Below are 18,146 nucleotides of genomic sequence, written 5' to 3' on the forward strand. Positions count from 1 at the left end.
GCCCTTTTCTACCTCTTGGGGTGGGACCTTGTCGATACTCTCGGACATGATACTTTGTATCCTTGTAGGGTGCAAGATAACCCGGTCGGTTTGGGTAACCCGAGTCGACAAGATAGAGCTTTCCTACACAGTTGTAATTACTTGTAAGCCAAATGCAAAGTAAGAGCATCTAGATGAAACAAGAGATAACATGACAAATCAATACCTTCAGTTGGACGTGGAAACTTGTCGCCATACTTGTCGATTGCATCTTTAAATACCCGCATATCATGAACCGATCCAGGCCATCCCGCAACAGCAAATGTGAATCTCATATCGAAATCACAAAGGGCCAACACATTCTGACTAGTGTACCCATGTCTTCCTATATGAGGTCCTACTTGATTCGCTGGCACCACTACCTTCACATGTGTTCCATCTAGTGCTCCAATGCACTTATCAAAGAAAGGAGCAAACCTTGGGGACTGCAGCCTCTTATGCACAACTCTAAATTCAGGGTCTTTTGGTCTAATTATATCAGCTGCTAGTTTGCACAAACCAGCCAACACCTCTTGCGGCTGGAACTACCCATTGGACTATTTTCAAACCCATCGGTATCGGTCCCTGCCTCCCATGGTACCTCGTATTCTTGTTCCTGACTTGCAGCTACTGAAAACTGCCTTGGGATGCAAGATGTAGAGCCATCTACCACTACCCCTTTGAACATCTGCTCCAGCAAGGGGAAATACGCAGGCCAGCCCCATCGAAATTTCTTGCACTCTGTAGGCCATCCCTATAATTTCTAGATTTAGTCAGAATGAAATCAGAATCCATAGTTTGACAGAAGTTTGACACAAGTTTGATAGAACCGACTTTACCTTCAATTCGTTTTTCCACCATTCCAGCGTTGCATCAATTGTTCCATCAACCTTACGGCCATCAACCTTACGGTCTAACCCTGTGTTCTTCATCAGTTTGTCGCCAAAATGATACACGGGCTTCAAATGACTGACTCGGTTCTTCAATTGTTTTCTAGTATGCTTTAGTTTAGTTATCTTTTCCAATTGGCGTTTAATTATATTGTAACCTCTAGTTGTCATTGTCCCAGCATTCCAGTTTCCGGAGTTCATTTTCTCAACAGAGTTCACACAAAGAGGTAATGTTTTGATCGGACCAATTGACCTTGTCTTTTATGTTCTAAAAAATGAAAATAGGACATCACATATCAAAATAGTTTTCATCCATGAACCAAAAACATGCAGCATGCAGTTTTCAGGTAACAGATAACATGAACACAAAATGGTTCAGTTTTCATCACATATCCATGCTAAAGAATCATCTGGAGATCACCAAAACACATCTAGCATAGGATTTACAACAAAATAGGGTTTAGGGTATGGATCTTACCAACGCAGGGGCGTTCTCATCGGATTGTTCGTTGTCGTCATCATCCTCTCTGTCCAGATCCTCTATAGTGTCAGAGTTGCTGGCGGCAGATGTGGATCCATAGGACACCATCTGCCTCATCCTGACCCCGCGGCCACCACCGCCCATTCCAAAAAGTGGCAAACCTTGAGGAGCGGATGCTGCTGGCTGTTTACCGGAGATCCGGTAAACAGAGCTCCGTGACGGCTACCTCCTGAGCGCGTAGCCTGGCTATCTCCACGGCTAGTTCTGGGACATGATCCGGTTAGCATCGACCGTGGAGGCTAGAACTGGCATTGAGCAGATCTGCCGCCAGGGCTAAGGGGAGAGAGCCCAACGCTCACACGAAATCCTTCCGACTGCAGGTGCTCCTGGTTGGGGAAGACGTCGAGGTGGGGGAACTTGGCCTAGGAGTTCAGATCTAGGCTCTCTAGCCGTGACCGTGGAGCATAGAGGCTGGGGAGGCGTAGGGAGAAGAAGGAGCTTGGGAGTACACGCCAAACTTATCATTGACGGGGAACTGAGGGTAGGGCTCAGATCCGACGGCGGGGAAGGAAGAAAACCCAGCAAAGTAATCCTTGTAGTTGTTCCCGTAGCATCCATGGTGGATGCGGTGTGGGGAGGAAGGTGAGCAGCGGCGGCGGCGTGTGGGCGAGATGCGCCGGCGGTGTGCGTGCGAGATGCGCGGCGGTGAGGGGATTTGATGCGCGGGGGCGGTGGTGAGTAGGATGGCGAGGGGAGCGACTAAGGACGGTGAGGGCTCGGAGTGGTGGCGGGGACAAGAGAGAGGGCGAGGGAGCAAGTTGCGCTGAGGGTTTCGAGATGGGTGTATGAGGGTGACGGAGCAGGCACTGGGAGCAATTATTGAAGGACCAGGGGTGTCAATTTAGACCCTTTAGTCCCAATAAGCATCCCATCAAGGGACTACTACATTTTAGTCCTTAGTCCCTGGTGTTTCGTTCAAAGGGACTAATTGAGACTAAAATTTAGTCTTTAGTTCCTTCTCTCATGGAAATGAACACGCCCGTATATTTGCAATTGAGGTCAATCGTTCAGTTGCATTGGAACTAGTGATTTGCACTTGTGATTTGCGCGCGCCCATGCGCGCGTAGAGCCACTTCATTCATTTTGATTACTTACAAAGCATGAGAATATCTTATCAAAATATAAATATAAAGAGAGTGAAGGAATGTGTTAGACATATTTATGGATCTGAACAAAATATAATGAGATACAACGTGGGATCATATGATCGAAAACAAAAGAAGAAAAGAAAAATTAGAAACATCGGTAATCAAACTTCAGACCTACACTGTAATCTCTGACTAAGCTGACGCAGATGTATGATCTTGCATTATAAAATCTCAAATTTGAAGCTATGGGAATCTGATGATAGAATCTAGGTGGAAATGAGTGGATTCACAATTCATACATCACACGGACGAAAAGGAAATGTCTTCCGTGAATGTAAAGTGCACATTAGAGATATGAAGGCATGCCGTCTAGGCGGTCTCTCAGTGTGTCCACGTATATTCTATTTAGTTGGTGCGTTAGCTAGAAATTCTACGACCTAGATGAAGCGCATCACAACCAGCCTTCCTCCATGCATTCGGTAGTGGATAGATGAAGCAAGTGGACATATTCAATGAAGTAGATGAAAAATTGAATGACCATGCTTGCAAGGACAATATAAACTATAGGTGTACTTTGCATGAAAAAAATTACTACGGCATGCAGGTGATGTGCCACAGCTACCAAGGGGACCCTATTAAAACCCAAGCACATGCTATGGTACCAGCAAACACCGCAACGCCACTATGGCAGCAGCAGCATCGTACGGCAAGCTCACATCACCCCACCCCACCTCTGTAACCAAAGCTCTGGCCTCCTGATCAGGATCACACTGACCCCCGCGAGGCGTGTCGGCGTCCAGTGGTTGCACTAAGGGAGCCTTAGCTAGCGAGTGACGGCCACCCACCCACCCACCATGCTCGTGAGGAGCGCCTCCATGCCGGTCCTCGACGCGCTGCTCCCCTCTGGCAGCCACTCGCCAGCGGTCTCCTCACCGGCCGTCCACTTCCCTAAGTCGCCAGCGGCCGCCTACCACCCAGCACCCATTTCCTGCCACCTGGCCGGGCCCGGGTCTAGGTCCGACCACAAGCACTCGAGCGCTGGCATGTGTCGCATGTGCTTCGAGGACAACCTCGCATCTCTGGCCAGCGGCCGTGCGGACGACCACCACCACCTCCTCCCACCATCCGGCAAGGGCGCGCCCCAGGCACAGCCGGTGCTGCTCGAGACCATCCAGTCATTCAGGGGCCAGCAGGCATCCACAAACGATGAAGAGGATGAGGACGAGGAGGACGCGTATGAGGTGGAGCAGGAGTTGCGCTTTGGCCAGTTCAGCTTTGCCGATGGCGGCACCGGCAGCACCTGTTAAATTTCGTAGGACTCAATCGAGTCAAAATCCTAGTAATCAAAGATCCTAACACACGATCTACAAAGAGGTAGAGAGAAGGGGAGTGAGAGGTTGCAGACCATCGAAGGCCATAGTGGTCGAAGTAGCCGGAGTGGTGGAAGCGCCGGCCGCGGCCTCGTTCGCGGATGCCATCTGCGCGCCAGCAGCGACGTTCGGTGGAGAGAGGAGTTGGTGTAGTGGCGTCCTTAGCGGCGGCATGTGCGTTGGGGTGGCGTTGCCGGTGTCGGTGGTGCTTCCCATCGCTGGCAGTGCCCCTTCTCAAGATCGGGTTAGGGTTAGGATGTCGGTGGGTGTCTGGCGGTGCGGTGAACCTCGTACTGCGAGCCCCGGCCCCTACCTTTCCTTTATAGCACTGTGCAACGGGGGCCCACCAACCATGTAGGGTTGGGCGCCCCCGATCAGGGCGCAAGAACAAGGCCCAAAGGCTGTTGGGCCTAATTGCGTGGGAGATCAATCCAACATTCTCCCCCTTGATCTCTCATCACTTTCTTCGTTCTTTAATTCTTACTCAAACTTTCGATTCATATTTTTCTTGCTTCCATCCTATTTTATTATAGATTAGTGCATAGAACTGTCCCATTATCACAGCAATTAGTGCCATTAGACTAACAGCCACAATACACTTCTCCGTTTTGAAATGTAAACTTTCTTTGGGCCCTTCGTATGTTCGGGAATCATAGGCTTTCCCTTAAACCCATGCCGGCTACGTGTTCTCTGAACACGTTGGGTGGTAAGCCCTTTGTGAGTGGATCCGCGAGCATTTTCTCTGTACTTATATGCTCAAGATTTATTATATGATCCCGAACTTTATCTTTCACAACATAGTACTTTATGTCAATGTGTTTGGCAACACCACTTGACCTATTGTTGTGAGCGTACTGTACCGCTGGATTGTTATCACAATACAATCTCAGTGGTTCATTTATATTATCAATCACTTTCAATCCGGGTATGAATTTCTACAGCCAATTCACCTGCCCCGTTGCCTTATAGCATGCTACAAACTCGGCATACATTGTCGAGGATGCAGTTATAGTTTGCTTGGAGCTTTTCCACGATATAGCCCCTCCTGCGAGAGTAAATATATATCCTGACGTGGATTTTCTTTCTTCTCCCGCATAATCAAAATTTGAATACCCCTCTATCTGCAGGGAATTAGATCTTCTATACGTAAGCATGAGGCCTTTTGTACCCTGCAAATAACACAGGACTTTCTTCACTAAATTCCAATGTTCAATTCCTAGATTCTTTTGATATCTGCCAAGTAACCCGGTAATAAAAGCTAGGTCAGGGCGTGTACACACTTGAGCATATTGTAAACTTCCAATAGCTGAAGCATATGGTACCGCTTTCATTCGGTCAATTTCATATTGGTTCTTGGGACACTGATGTTCCCTAAATCTATCGCCCTTGACTATAGGAGCAGGTGAAGGACTGCATGCATGCATACTAAATTTCTTTAGGACCTTTTCTATGTATGCCTTTTGCGATAATCCTAGAACCCCCTTTCTCCTGTCTCGGTGAATCTCTACTCCCAAAACGAATGAGGCCTCACCGAGATCTTTCATATCAAAGTTTGAGGACAAGAATTTCTTCATTTCCATTAGTAGATTGATATCACTACTAGCAAGTAAGATATCATCCACATACAAAATTAGGAATATATACTTTCCATTCTTGAACTTTGCATAAACACAATTGTCCTCAACATTTTCTTTAAACCCAAAACCTTTTATCATTCTATCAAACTTCAAATACCACTATCTTGAAGCTTGCTTCAATCCGTAGATTGATTTCTTCACGCGGCATCCCATATTTTCCTTTCCTTTTACGACAAAACCTTTCGGTTGTGCCATATAAACATTTTCTTCCAAATCCCCGTTTAGGAAAGCCGTCTTTACATCCATTTGATGTAACTTCAAATCATAGTGGGCTACAAGTGCCATTATAATTCTGAAGGAATCTTTACATGAGACTGGAGAAAACGTCTCATTGTAATCAATCCCTTCTCTTTGCGTGAAGCCTTTCGCCACAAGTCGCGCTTTAAATCTTTCTATATTCCCTTGGGAGTCATATTTCGTTTTGTAGACCCATTTATAGCCTACTGTTTTGGCTCCTTTAGGAATATTTTCTAAGTCCCAAACTTTATTGGTACTCATTGATTTCAATTCATCTTCCTTGGCCTTAAGCCACTTTGATGAATGGTCGCTTCTCATGGCTTCTTCAAATGAGGTGGGATCATCCCCCATCTGACATTCTTCTGTTTCATAAACTTCATAGTCATCAATAATAGCTGATCTTCTTATTCTTTGAGACCTTCTAGGTGCCTCTGGCACTTGTTCCACATTGGGTTGTTGTTGTTCTTCCTCATGTGCAACATTTGGTTCTATAGGTTCCTCAAGGATAGGTTCCTTAAGGACAGGTTCCTCATGTTCATTCATTGTCGCCACGGGAGAACTTGCAACAGGTGTTGGCACTACAGTGTCCTACACTGTTGGTGCAACAGCAGCAGGTAGCGTGAAGAATGGTTCTTCAACCATCAGAGTGGGTACATGTACCCACTTTTCCTGTAGGCTGATTTCTCATGCTACCATGCTCCCCCTGATCATGTTATCCTCCAAGAACACAGCGTGTCTTGTTTCTACAATCTTCATATGTCTGTCAGGACAATAGAAGCGATATCCTTTTGATCTTTTTGGATAGCCAATAAAATGGCAGCTGACTGTCTTGGAGTCTAACTTTCCTATGTTTGGGTTAAACACTTTTGCCTCAGCTGGACAGCCCCACACACACAAATGGTTAAGTGAGGGTTCCCTTCCTGTCCATAATTCATATGGTGTTTTAGGCACCGATTTACTTGGTACTCGATTAAGTATGTGAATGGTGGTTTTCAGTGCCTCCATCCATAAACTAATCTGTAATGTGGAGTAACTCATCATGCTTCTTACCATATCCATTAAGGTATAGTTACATCTTTCAGCCACTCCATTCTGCTGAGGCTCCCCCAGTGTGGAGTACTGAGCAACTATGCCATTTTCCTGTAGGAACCTTGCAAATGGTCCAGGAATTTGGCCATATGGGGTATGTCGCCCATAGTACTCTCCACCTCGGTCTGATCGTACTATCTTGATTTTCTTATTGTGCTGATTTTCATCTTCAGCTTTAAATATTTTGAATTTATCCAATGCTTCCGATCTTTCTTTAATTGGACAAATATTGCCATAACGAGAGTAGTCGTCTGTGAATGTTATAAACAAGTCATAACCATCCACACTTTTCACAGGAAAAGGACCACATATGTCTGTGTGGATTATTTCTAAAATTCTTGTCCTTCGTTTGGCATCTTTCTTAATTTTCTTGACATACTTTCCTTTGATACAATCAACACATTGTTCTAGATCTAAAAATTCTAAGTGCGGTAGAATTGATTCTTTAACCAATCGTTCTATTCTCCCCCTCGAAATATGGCCCAAGCGACAATGCCACAATTTCGAAGAGACATAATCAATTCTCTTCCGCTTCTTAGTTACATTCGCAGATGCGGAATCATTCACATTCATATCGCATACATTGTTCGCATTCTCAGCAAGAGATAATAAATAAAGCCTGTCTTGTCGGAAGGCAAGACCAACACATTTATCATCAACCAGTATATTACACTTGCCACCACCAAAGTGGCAATCAATTCCATCATCATCAAGTTTCGAAACGCTTATCAAATTTCTACGCAAAGAGGGAACATAAAGTACTTCTTTAAGTCTAAGTACAAAACCATTATTCAATTCTAAAGAAAAAACTCCAATGGCTTCAACATTGGCTTGCACTCCATTTGCAGCTTTAATCGTTCTTTCTCCTCTTTGCAAGGTTCTCGTCCCACTTAACCCCTGTAAGGAATTTGCAACATGAGTAGTTGCTCCTGAATCAACCCACCAAGTGGATTTATCATAACATAAATACAGGGATTCATCTACAAATGTAATAAATTCATCACCTTTCTTTAGCAGAGATTTCAGAAAGTCTGGACAATCCCTCTTGTAGTGTCCCTTTTTGAAGCAGTGCTTGCACTAATCTTTTTTAGCTCCACCATACTGCTGATTCTCAGAATCCTGAGGTTTCTTTCCCTGTGAATTGGAGGAAGAGGCCTTATCCCACTTAGGTTTCCCTTGTGGTTTAGAATTCTTGCCATTAAAGTTCTTTCTTTTGTTATCATTCACAAAATGAGCGGATTCACCCTGTGAGGACTTTATCCTCTCCTCTTCTTGAGCACACATTGAGATGAGTCTTTCTATGCCCCATCTTTCAGGCTGCATATTGTAATTCACAATGAAGGTGTCATATTCTTTTGGCAAAGAAGCAAAAATCAAATGAATCAGGAAATCCTCCTCCTTCAAATTCATTTCCTTTAGCTTAGATGCCGTAGTGTTCATCTTCAAAATGTGCTCTCTTATGCTACCATCAGTGAATTTCTCATTCATAAGCTTCTTAATCAGTGAACTTGCTGTGGCCTTGGTAGACCCAGTAAACTGACTCTTGATTTTCTCAAGATATTCTTTGGCAATAGCACATTCAGGGATTGAGCCCCTTATCTGTTCTTCTATGGTGGCCTTAGCCACCAACAGGCACTTGCGGTTGGAGAGAGTCCATTGCCTAAGTTCAAGGTCATATTTTATTCTTATTTAAGCATGATCACGCTTTCGAGCAGTGAAATCAGCGTCAGATTCATTTTCACCTCTCACTGGGTCCTCTGGCTCAGTAGGACACGGTGAGGTGATGGCAAAATCGACCTCTCCCAACGCAAGTTCCAATTCATACTTCTCCTGCCACACACGGTGATTGGTCCCATTGAGTATCGGGATGTTGGCAATGTTCACAATGCATTTGCCTCCTAAAATCACACCAGAGTAAGTAAGAAATATTTATACATAAAATTTCATGCTTTAACTCAACGTTGGTCAAATTAAAACTTATAATTCATCCATGCAAACATTTTACATCACCGTTGGGCAGAAGTAAAATTAATGCATAATTTCTCATAGATCAAAATTATAATATTGTTATTAACAATGTTGGTCAGAAAATAACAACATCATAATCTCATCAAAAAATTATCAGAAATTCATCACTTCTCTTAAAATTAAATTATCCCATTGGTTCAAATTTAATCAAAGAGAACAATAATTATCATGCACAACGGAAACTTAATAATCTTTCATATTATTATTTTCCAGAAGCACTAAAAAAATTCACTGTTTTCTGAGCAAAATATCGTTGGATAAAATTTGCACAGAAAAATTATATCAAAATCATTCAATTTCATCAAAAAATATGCATTAAAATTGCTCCTAGAAAAATAATAACAAAAAAATTTCTTATTACTTCAGCCCAGCACAGCCCAGCTCGCCCATGCGCGTGGCCCAAGACGGTAATAAACCGGCTCGGCCTAGTCCTCCGCGCGCGCGTAGGCCGCACCCAGGCCGCAACCTGGGCCTGGGCCGGCAAAGTGCCGCGTGCGCTCACGCCCACCTGGGCCGGTGATGGCCCGATTTAATCTGCACCGTTGGTTCTGATCGGACGGTCGCGCGCGCGGATAGGGTGAACAAAAACCCCGCCCGCGGCCACGCCCTCCAAACCCTAATTCACTTCTCTCTCTCTCGGCCTCTCTCTCTTCACTCCTCACACAGCAGCGAGGCGAGCGGGCGGTGGAGCGAGCATGGTGCCATCGCCGACCCCCTCGCCGGCGCTCGTGCTCCCCAATGGGTGAGCACGCTGCCGTCGAGCGGCCAGGCCGCGGCGCCCCTTTGGCCGAGCCCGGCGAGCAGTGCCCTGAATCGGCTCTTCTTCTCCCGCGCCAGTGAAGGGCCGGTTCGGCTCTTCTTCTCCCGCGCTGGCGAAGGTGAGTCCGCCCCCTTTTTACCTTCTTCCCCATCCTTTCTCTCTTCTGGGATTAACCTGTGGTGGGGATGGGGAAAATTTAGGGTTAGGGATTTGCTTTTCGATTTGATTTTGCCGATTCGGTTTTCTGTTCTTTTGATTTCTTTTCTTTTCGTTCATCTGAATGGGAAACTAGGGTTAGGGTTAGGGTTCCGACCCTTCTTTTCTTTCTTCTTCCCCTTTCCCCTACTCTGATATGATGTGGGGAATTAGGGTTAGGTCTTAGGGTTCGGCTTCGTGAGCCGAGGGCCCTATCTCTTCTCTGATCCGAATGGATCTGTTCTCTTTTCTTCTTTTACCCGGTTAGGGATACACAGAGGCACCTGGCTCTAATACCATTGTTAAATTTCATAGGACTCAATCGAGTCAAAATCCTAGTAATCAAAGATCCTAACACACAATCTACAAAGAGGCAGAGAGAAGGGGAGTGAGAGGTTGCAGACCATCGAAGGCCGTAGTGGTCGAAGCAGTTGGAGTGGTGGAAGCGCCGGCCGTGGCCTCGTTCGCAGATGCCATCTACGTGCCGGCAGCGACGTTCGGTGGAGAGAGGAGTCGGTGCAGTGGCATCCTTGGCGGCGGCATGTGCGTCAGGGTGGCGTTGCCAGTGTCGGTGGTGCTTCCCGTCGCTGGCAGCGCCCCTTCTCAAGATCAGGTTAGGGTTAGGATGTTGGTGGGTGTCTGGCGGCACGGTGAACCTCGTACTGCGAGCCCTGGCCCCCACCTTTCCTTTATAGCGTTGTGCGATGGGGGCCCACCAACCATGTACGGTTGGGTGCCCCCGATCAGGAAGTGAGAACAAGGCCCAAAGGTCGTTGGGACTAATGGTGTGGAAGATCAATCCAACAGCACCTACTCGCAGGAGTACCCGCTGTTCCTGGCCAGGGGCCTTGGCATCGATCGCCTTGGCTCAGGCCTCCTCAGCACCGACGGCGGCGACGCCGGGTTCGATGGCAGCGATGGCGACGGCGGCAGTAACTTGGTGGTGTCGGGGAACAGAGGGGACTGCTCTGGCATCGAGATGCACTACAAGAAGATGATCGAGGAGGACCCCTGCAATGGCCTCTTCTTGAGGAACTATGCACAGTTCCTGTATCAGGCAAGCAGCAGTCTCGTTCTTCAGAATCTTGTAGAAGATTAAAAAAATAACGTTTTTTGTTTCTAAATTCTGACGGTGGCACCTGCACAGTGGGTTTTAGGTGAAAGGGGACTACAGGAGGGTAGAGGAGTACTACTCCCGTGCGATACTCGTTGACCCCAACGACGGTGAGCTCCTATCAGAGTACGCCAAGATGGTCTAGGACGTGCACCGCGATGAGGAGCGCGCCTCCAGCTACTTCGAGTGGGCAGCCAAGGCATCCCCGTAGAACAGCCACATCCTCGCCACGCACGCCGCATTCCTATGGGACACGAACGACGAAGAGAGCGGCGGCGATGTGCTCAGTAGCTACGCGGGCTTCGCTCAGCCCGCACACTCGTCGACTCTGACTTCGGCGACCACCTAAATAGAACAGCCTCTCCATCGTCTCTGAACTCCAAAGTGAATGAATGGAGGTAGCTTGCACGATAGTGGCCTATGCTCATCTCTGTAGCTTACCAATTAGAGATATGAAGGCATGTCGTCTAGGCAGCCTTCTAGGGTGTCTATGTATGTTCCATTTAGTTGGTGCGTTAGATAGAAATTCCACGAATCAGCGCCATCTAGGCGGCCTCCTAGGGTGTCCATGTATGTTCCATTTAGTTGGTGCGTTAGATAGAAATTTCACGACTCAGATAAAGCGCGTCACAACCAGCCTTCCTCCATGCATTCAGTAGTGGATAGATGAAGTAAGTGGATGCATTCAATGAAGTAGATGAAAAATTGAATGACCATGCATGCAAGGACAATATAAACTATAGGGGTACTTTGCATGCAAAAAGCTACTATGGTAAGGGGATTTACATCACTATGCTTTCACGTGTCCTTACTTAAAAAAGTAACTATGACAGGAGGAATTTACATCACATGTGCCTTCTCCTTTTACATTAATGAATTTACTATCAATAGATACTAGGCAGTAAATTTCCATGTATGCACGAGTGCCTCCCTAAGCTATCCAGAAATTCACTCAGTAAATTTAAAAGCACTAGACATCTTCACCTACGCAGGGTGGGTCGAAAGAAGGTGGACACATTTAATACCTTCCCTCCATGCTACCATCACATAAAAAGAAGTCGGACAGGTGGACACATTTAATGCCTCTCCTCCTTACCATCAGATAAAAACAATTCACCGACCATGCAGGAATATTTGTACTTACACATGCATCCATGCATCTAAGAGACGGCTTGGGTTGCGTGCATGTTGCTCCCGAGGTGGTCGGTGGTTGGGGTTGGTCACCATTAATACGGCTACCATACTTGCATATGCACCCATGCATGCACATGCGCCCGTTCCTCCTCCAACTCTTGCCTATAGAAGCATGTGACATCCATTGCTTCATCGCACCCCTCCTAGCCCTCCTAGTGTCTCCATGTGTCCTCCTTGTAGTTCATATATGAGGAATCAGTAGTTATGGCCTCAGGGGCACCTGTAGTGGTGAGTTGACCCATCTCAGATAAAGACAGCCTATCAACTGAGCCCATGAGTCGACTCCAGTCGGTCAATTTTTCCGGCATCCACGTTGGATGATGAGTCGCTTTTCTATCCCCACTGGAGAAGCCATCATTGTAGTTCATCCCCTGCAGTAGTTTGTGTGTACATTGGCTATGTGTAAGCTCGCATATGTACCCGCCCCTGTTTGCCACCTTCATATATACATTTTTTTTAATTTTAACACTTTTTGGAAACTAATTTTAAATCTAACACGGTCGGTTTTTTTAAAAAAACTAACACTTTTGGCCGCGCCTATTGCCTTAGCATGGCCAAATGCCTGTGCCACACCATGCATGGTGGTGCAACAGCTGGCTGATGTGGCGTCGACTAGAATCGCGACTGTTGACGTGGCAGGGCCTGCCACGCCAAGCGCGGCGGTACCTGGATGGTTTACCGCCTCTGTGCCTCATGCTTGGAACTACGCCACTCACCAGGGCCACATGCCCATCCACCTATTGCAGCCACTACCAAGGCCTGTGCCGCCAATGAACTTCACACCGGCGACCACCCCGTCACTCCATGGCATCAAACTCTGCACCAGCATCGAGCTCCGTGTTGATGAGCTTTTTGCAATCGGATGTTTCACGCGTTTCAGATGTATGTTTCATGTGTTTTCCCTTTCAACGGCCACCCATATTTACCACCATAATGACTTGTTTTTAGTTCCCCCCTTACACACCTCTCACATTAATTATAGGTGAATCAATCGATCACAAGCACTCGTGGACTAGTGGTGTTGCTCCTTAACAACTCATAGGATATATACATACGCACTCATCGTGGAAGTTCATCAGATGCTTTTGACTTCTGGCCTCCTCCTCCTTGTCTATCTTTTCAGCTCCATAGAATAGATAGAAATACAACTATAAAGCTAATCATGATCTTTAGGTTGTGGGGATATATAATCTGTTCCTCAATTGTTATTCGATGCTCATCTGTTGTGTAGTATCTTGGGACGCCACGAAAGCTAATCATGATGGCAGTGCTATCGCGACGCATAGAAACGAATATGAAGCAAATAAATGAAGTCCGTGTGCAAGTTCACAAGCTGCCACATAACATTTTCATTGGTTTGACATAAGTTCGACATAACATAACCAAATAACCCCGCAAGTTTTGGACGCCAATATTTGTTTGACCTAACAAACTAAGACCCAGGAGTGTAAGGATCCCTCGGATGCCTTTGTCTCTTTAGATTTGTTGGCAACACATTGGGAGTATAGCCAACATCGGTATGGTCGAGTTGACGGTGCGTACGGCTCGTACCCTGCAAGTATATGATAAGCACGATTACTTATAATTCTTTATGATTGTTAGTTCATGGAGCATACGTATTTAAAGAAACTACCTTTGTTAGTACCTGTGAGGCTCCTTGGGTACCAAGCGAGGCACCACCTAGCTGAGACATGCTGATCTCATCCTGCGGCCAATCATCCCACTGGTTGTGCTGTCTGCGGAAGCCCGGGGGGTTGTCATCATCGTCATCGTCGTCCTTGTCATTCTCGGTTGCAGGGTCCTTCCTAGCGCTATGATGTGGTGATGTATGCACCACGGAAGTGGCACCTATCATCAACTGAGAAGAGCCGGCTGGTGTCCTCAAAGAGGCTGATGACGTGCCACCTGACCGCACTAGGAGTGGTAGTTCCTCATAAGGAGTGTCCATGCAGCTCAGCTTCTGAGCTAGCTTCCTGTAGCTCTTCTTCACCTTCTGCATAAATAGACGTTAAAGTTAGTGCATTTCCCAAACGCATATACACTAAAGAAACATTTTTGGAATGGACAAGTTTATGTTTACCTCCGCAAAAGCCATGAGAATGCCTAGCCCCTGCCCTCTAGACTCGTGGAGCCAAAACGCTGCTTCGTTGGACAGCCTTGACAATTGTGTCGCCTGGGTACAGAAACATGGCTAAACAGTTTTAGTACACATACTTAATACCAAAAGGATAACAAATTGTACCATTGAAGTATCTTACAACGTATATTTGAAGCAGGGCTCTCTGTAGCTGTGTGTCCTCCCTAGTGGTAATGTCGTACACATCTTTGATGACATCTTCCTCCGAGTCCTTGTCAATCGCCTCCTTAGTGTATGGGGGCTTGATATGTGTCCTCGTAGACCTGTGAAGCCACTGTAGGTACTCGTGAAGGTGTGCTAGTTGTGTGGAGGACCCGCATGGACCGGATGTCGTACCCTGTTCTGCCACAAATGGATGTGCGCGTTGTGTGTCATGCACCAATCCTTGGTCTTATACCTCTTCCTGCGGTCATACCTACAACAAAATGATGTTAGTTGTACCACACACACCTCTGAATTGTAGCTTTGTTATTAATTGATAACACACCTGTGCAATTCTTGGTTGGTGGAGTAAAGCGGTGGTGGGCAGCCTATCATTCTTCCAAACTATCTACAGACCCTGATGGGCAAGTGAATCTCGACCACATGGAAGAAAATAAGAGGGACGTCACAGTGATACTTGTCTAACTCATCCCTAGTGACAGGACTGAGATAGTACTGGAGCTCCGAAGCATCCCAAGGACACCAATGCACTTGAAATTTTGTAATTGAGTTAGGTTGTGATATAGTGTACATCGAACAAGACACAAGTATGATAGTAAAGAGAGTGTAACCTGGTGCTGTGTTAGGACGTTGAGACCGTCCGTGTACTCCCTATACTTGCACCTCATATTCCCTCTAACTAACTCTGCTTTCGTCCAGATATACAGAGCTATAGGGAGTGTATCCTGCCCATTCCATCGCTGCATTGAACATAATAATAAATTAGCCATTAATAATCTCATCATATGTAACTGTCTCGAAGAATATAGTGAACCGAAGTACTTATCGGTAAACCATTATTAAGGGGCCTCCAATGGGCCATCGTTTCCAACACCAAACCTGAAGTAGGTAGGAGCAACCCCCAAGGTTCGCATATCCTGAGGTGCGACGGCAGGCAACGCATAGATGTCTATACGTCCATGCTAGGACTGCACTGCCCTAGCTGTACGCCGCTATATTCTCCCATGGCTGGCGTAGTATGTCAAGGAAGATCCAGCTGATGGTGTTGCCCAAGGTGTCTTTGAAGAGGAAAGCACCAAGAAAGTGCCAGAGCCACACTCGAGTGAACCTATCGATCAGAGCCTCCTCAGCCTGTGGGTCCAAGTAATCAAAGCGCTCTGTGATCTAGGACAATGAAACATCGGAACTTTTCCTAAAATTGACCAAAGAAAATGAGACCCATTGGCTACAGAAAAGCAATGCAAGTATTAAATAGGCTTAAATTACTCACTTATTTTTCTTGGAAGCCTCGTCGTTCAGTGGAAGAAAGCCAGTAAACTGAGCCACTAGCTCCCTCCAGTGATCGTTGTCAACTATCCCTGTCACTGGAAGTCCCCCCAACCGAAGGCCTAAAATAGCCTTCACGTCCTGCATGGTCAAGGTTATCTCGCCACAAGGTGGGTGGAACTTGTGGGTCTCAGGCCTCCACCTATTATAAGAATAGAACGAATGTTAGTTGCCTCAAATTTGTTACAAGAAAGTTTACGTACAAAGAATGCACTCACACCTGTCTATAGCTACAGTAAGTAGTGCTGGGTCAAGGGGCGAAAGACCATGGTTAACAACACGGACAAGCTCGAGGAAGCCGACACGCCATATGTACGACGCATAACGCTAGTCCCACTGGTGCGCCCTGGTGTGCATGCGGGGCCTCAAAGTAGGCAAGGCCACCTCTGCGTCATTGTCACTCAAGATGTGTGCTCGGTGCTGGTCGTCGTACTCCACCTTAAGAATGAGGTACAACGGGTGCTGCGTGGGAGGGGCCATCCTATTACAAATTGATAAACAAAGCGTTAGAGTATTCAAATTAACAAAATTCAAATTAACATTATGTAACATTACAAAATTTGAACTACTTGTTATGCAATATGAAAGCACATGTATATTTTCAAAGTAAAATTAACAGACATATCACGCACTAGTAACATAAACAACTTCACTAGGAATATAAGCATTTGACGAAACTTCATGAAGTCATCAAAATCGACGTATCACGCACTAGTAAGTACCGACATTTGTAAACTAGTATCTATACCCAAAATCCCTACCTAAATAACTAACTATAAACTAAATAATAAATACCTAATCAATCCCTAAACCCAAAATCCTAACCTCAAACCTAAAAACTACCTACGTAAATCACAAACAAATTCACTAACCTAACTATCCTAAATCACTAACTATCATAAATCACTAACTATCATAAATCAATAACAATCATAAAACCCTAACTATCCTATATTACTAATTATCCTAAATCACTAATTATCCTAAAACAATAATAATCAAAATAACATAAAATCGAGAGGGAGGTACCTTAGGAGCGGGCGGCCTTGACGCACCGGTGTTCGTGGCGCGGCCGGCGCGGGCGCTGTGTGGTGGCGGGGCGCGTGTGGCTGGCGGCAGGTGATGCGCGGCGGCAGGCGAGCGGGCAGGGGTGCGTGCGGGCAGGGGTCTCGCTCGCGATATTTATTTGGCCCAGCCGCGCCAAGATCGGTGGCGCGATAGAGCCTTGCCACGTCAGCTATCGCGTTTTTGGTCGTCGCCACGTCAGACCTCTGTCGCGCCATCATGCATGGCGCGACACAGGTATTTGGCCGCGCCAGGATAATAGGCGCGGCCAAAAGTGTTAGTTTTAAAAAAAAACCGACCGTGTTAGATTTAAAATTAGTTTCCAAAAAATGTTACAATTAAAAAAATCCAAATATATACATGTGGTGCATGTTTGTGATGACATGTATTCCATATTGAATGAGAAGGAGCGTCTCCTGAACAAACTCTATTACCGTGTTAACAAGCAACTTGGCCGCAGAATGCTTGAAGCCTAAGCATCATTAGCATAATTCTAGGCAAGCACACTTGCCTATGGCGACAAGGACTAGCACACCCGCTGGCACCGAGTGGCAGTACTCACAAAAATTCACATGTACCTAGGGACATTCTATAAGTGAATTAACTTACCTACCATGTGTCATGTAACCAAAGACATACTGGTACATACAAAGTCTACAATATTTTAGCTAGCTGGTAGACTATTCTAATGTCTATGGACTACTTTTCTGCAATATTGTGGTTGCTCTTAGATTATGTTTTCAATGATGTTTCAATTTCACAACTAACTAAGTAAACAGTAAGCTACTCAGAACATAAAAGTAGACAATCATGGGATATATATAATGTGTCTACTGGTTGTACTTGGATGGAACGTTGGCATGGTTAAGATGGTCGAATTACATGCACACGCTCGCTCCTGCAGTTGTGCGTGGAGATTGGAGCACCATGACTGCCTGCGCGCCACGCAACGCCAGCCAGAGCCCGCCGTAGAAGCTAGCGTCCAGAGGCCCACCGCCCACCTCCCCCTTGAGGGGAATTCCAAAGGAAGAAACTGATGCGGTTTTCATAGCACAAGAAATCATCTATATAAACTATCTTCCACAGTGGAGGTGTCTTTGTGTAATAATTATTTTCTCTTTCTCTCTCCCAACTCTATCTTCTTCCTCCAATAGAAGTGTGGCACGAGCCCCCTAGAAACTGGTGGTTTCTCCCCAATGGCGATTTCATGGTTTCTTGGTGCATTGGGTCAAGAGAAGACCTGATTTCTTCATGAGGAAACAATTTCTAGGATTTTTGCTCTCTTTTTCATTAAT

At 46.0% G+C, this 18,146-nt stretch overlaps 1 pseudogene; it reads left to right on the forward strand.

Moving 5' to 3' along the window:
- Positions 1 to 3,391: 3,391 nt before the first annotated feature.
- LOC136551121 (uncharacterized) lies at positions 3,392 to 11,340 on the forward strand (annotated as a pseudogene).
- Positions 11,341 to 18,146: the final 6,806 nt, after the last annotated feature.

Source organism: Miscanthus floridulus, chromosome 4 (genome assembly GCF_019320115.1).
Source record: "Miscanthus floridulus cultivar M001 chromosome 4, ASM1932011v1, whole genome shotgun sequence".
NCBI classification, from domain to species: domain Eukaryota; kingdom Viridiplantae; phylum Streptophyta; class Magnoliopsida; order Poales; family Poaceae; genus Miscanthus; species Miscanthus floridulus.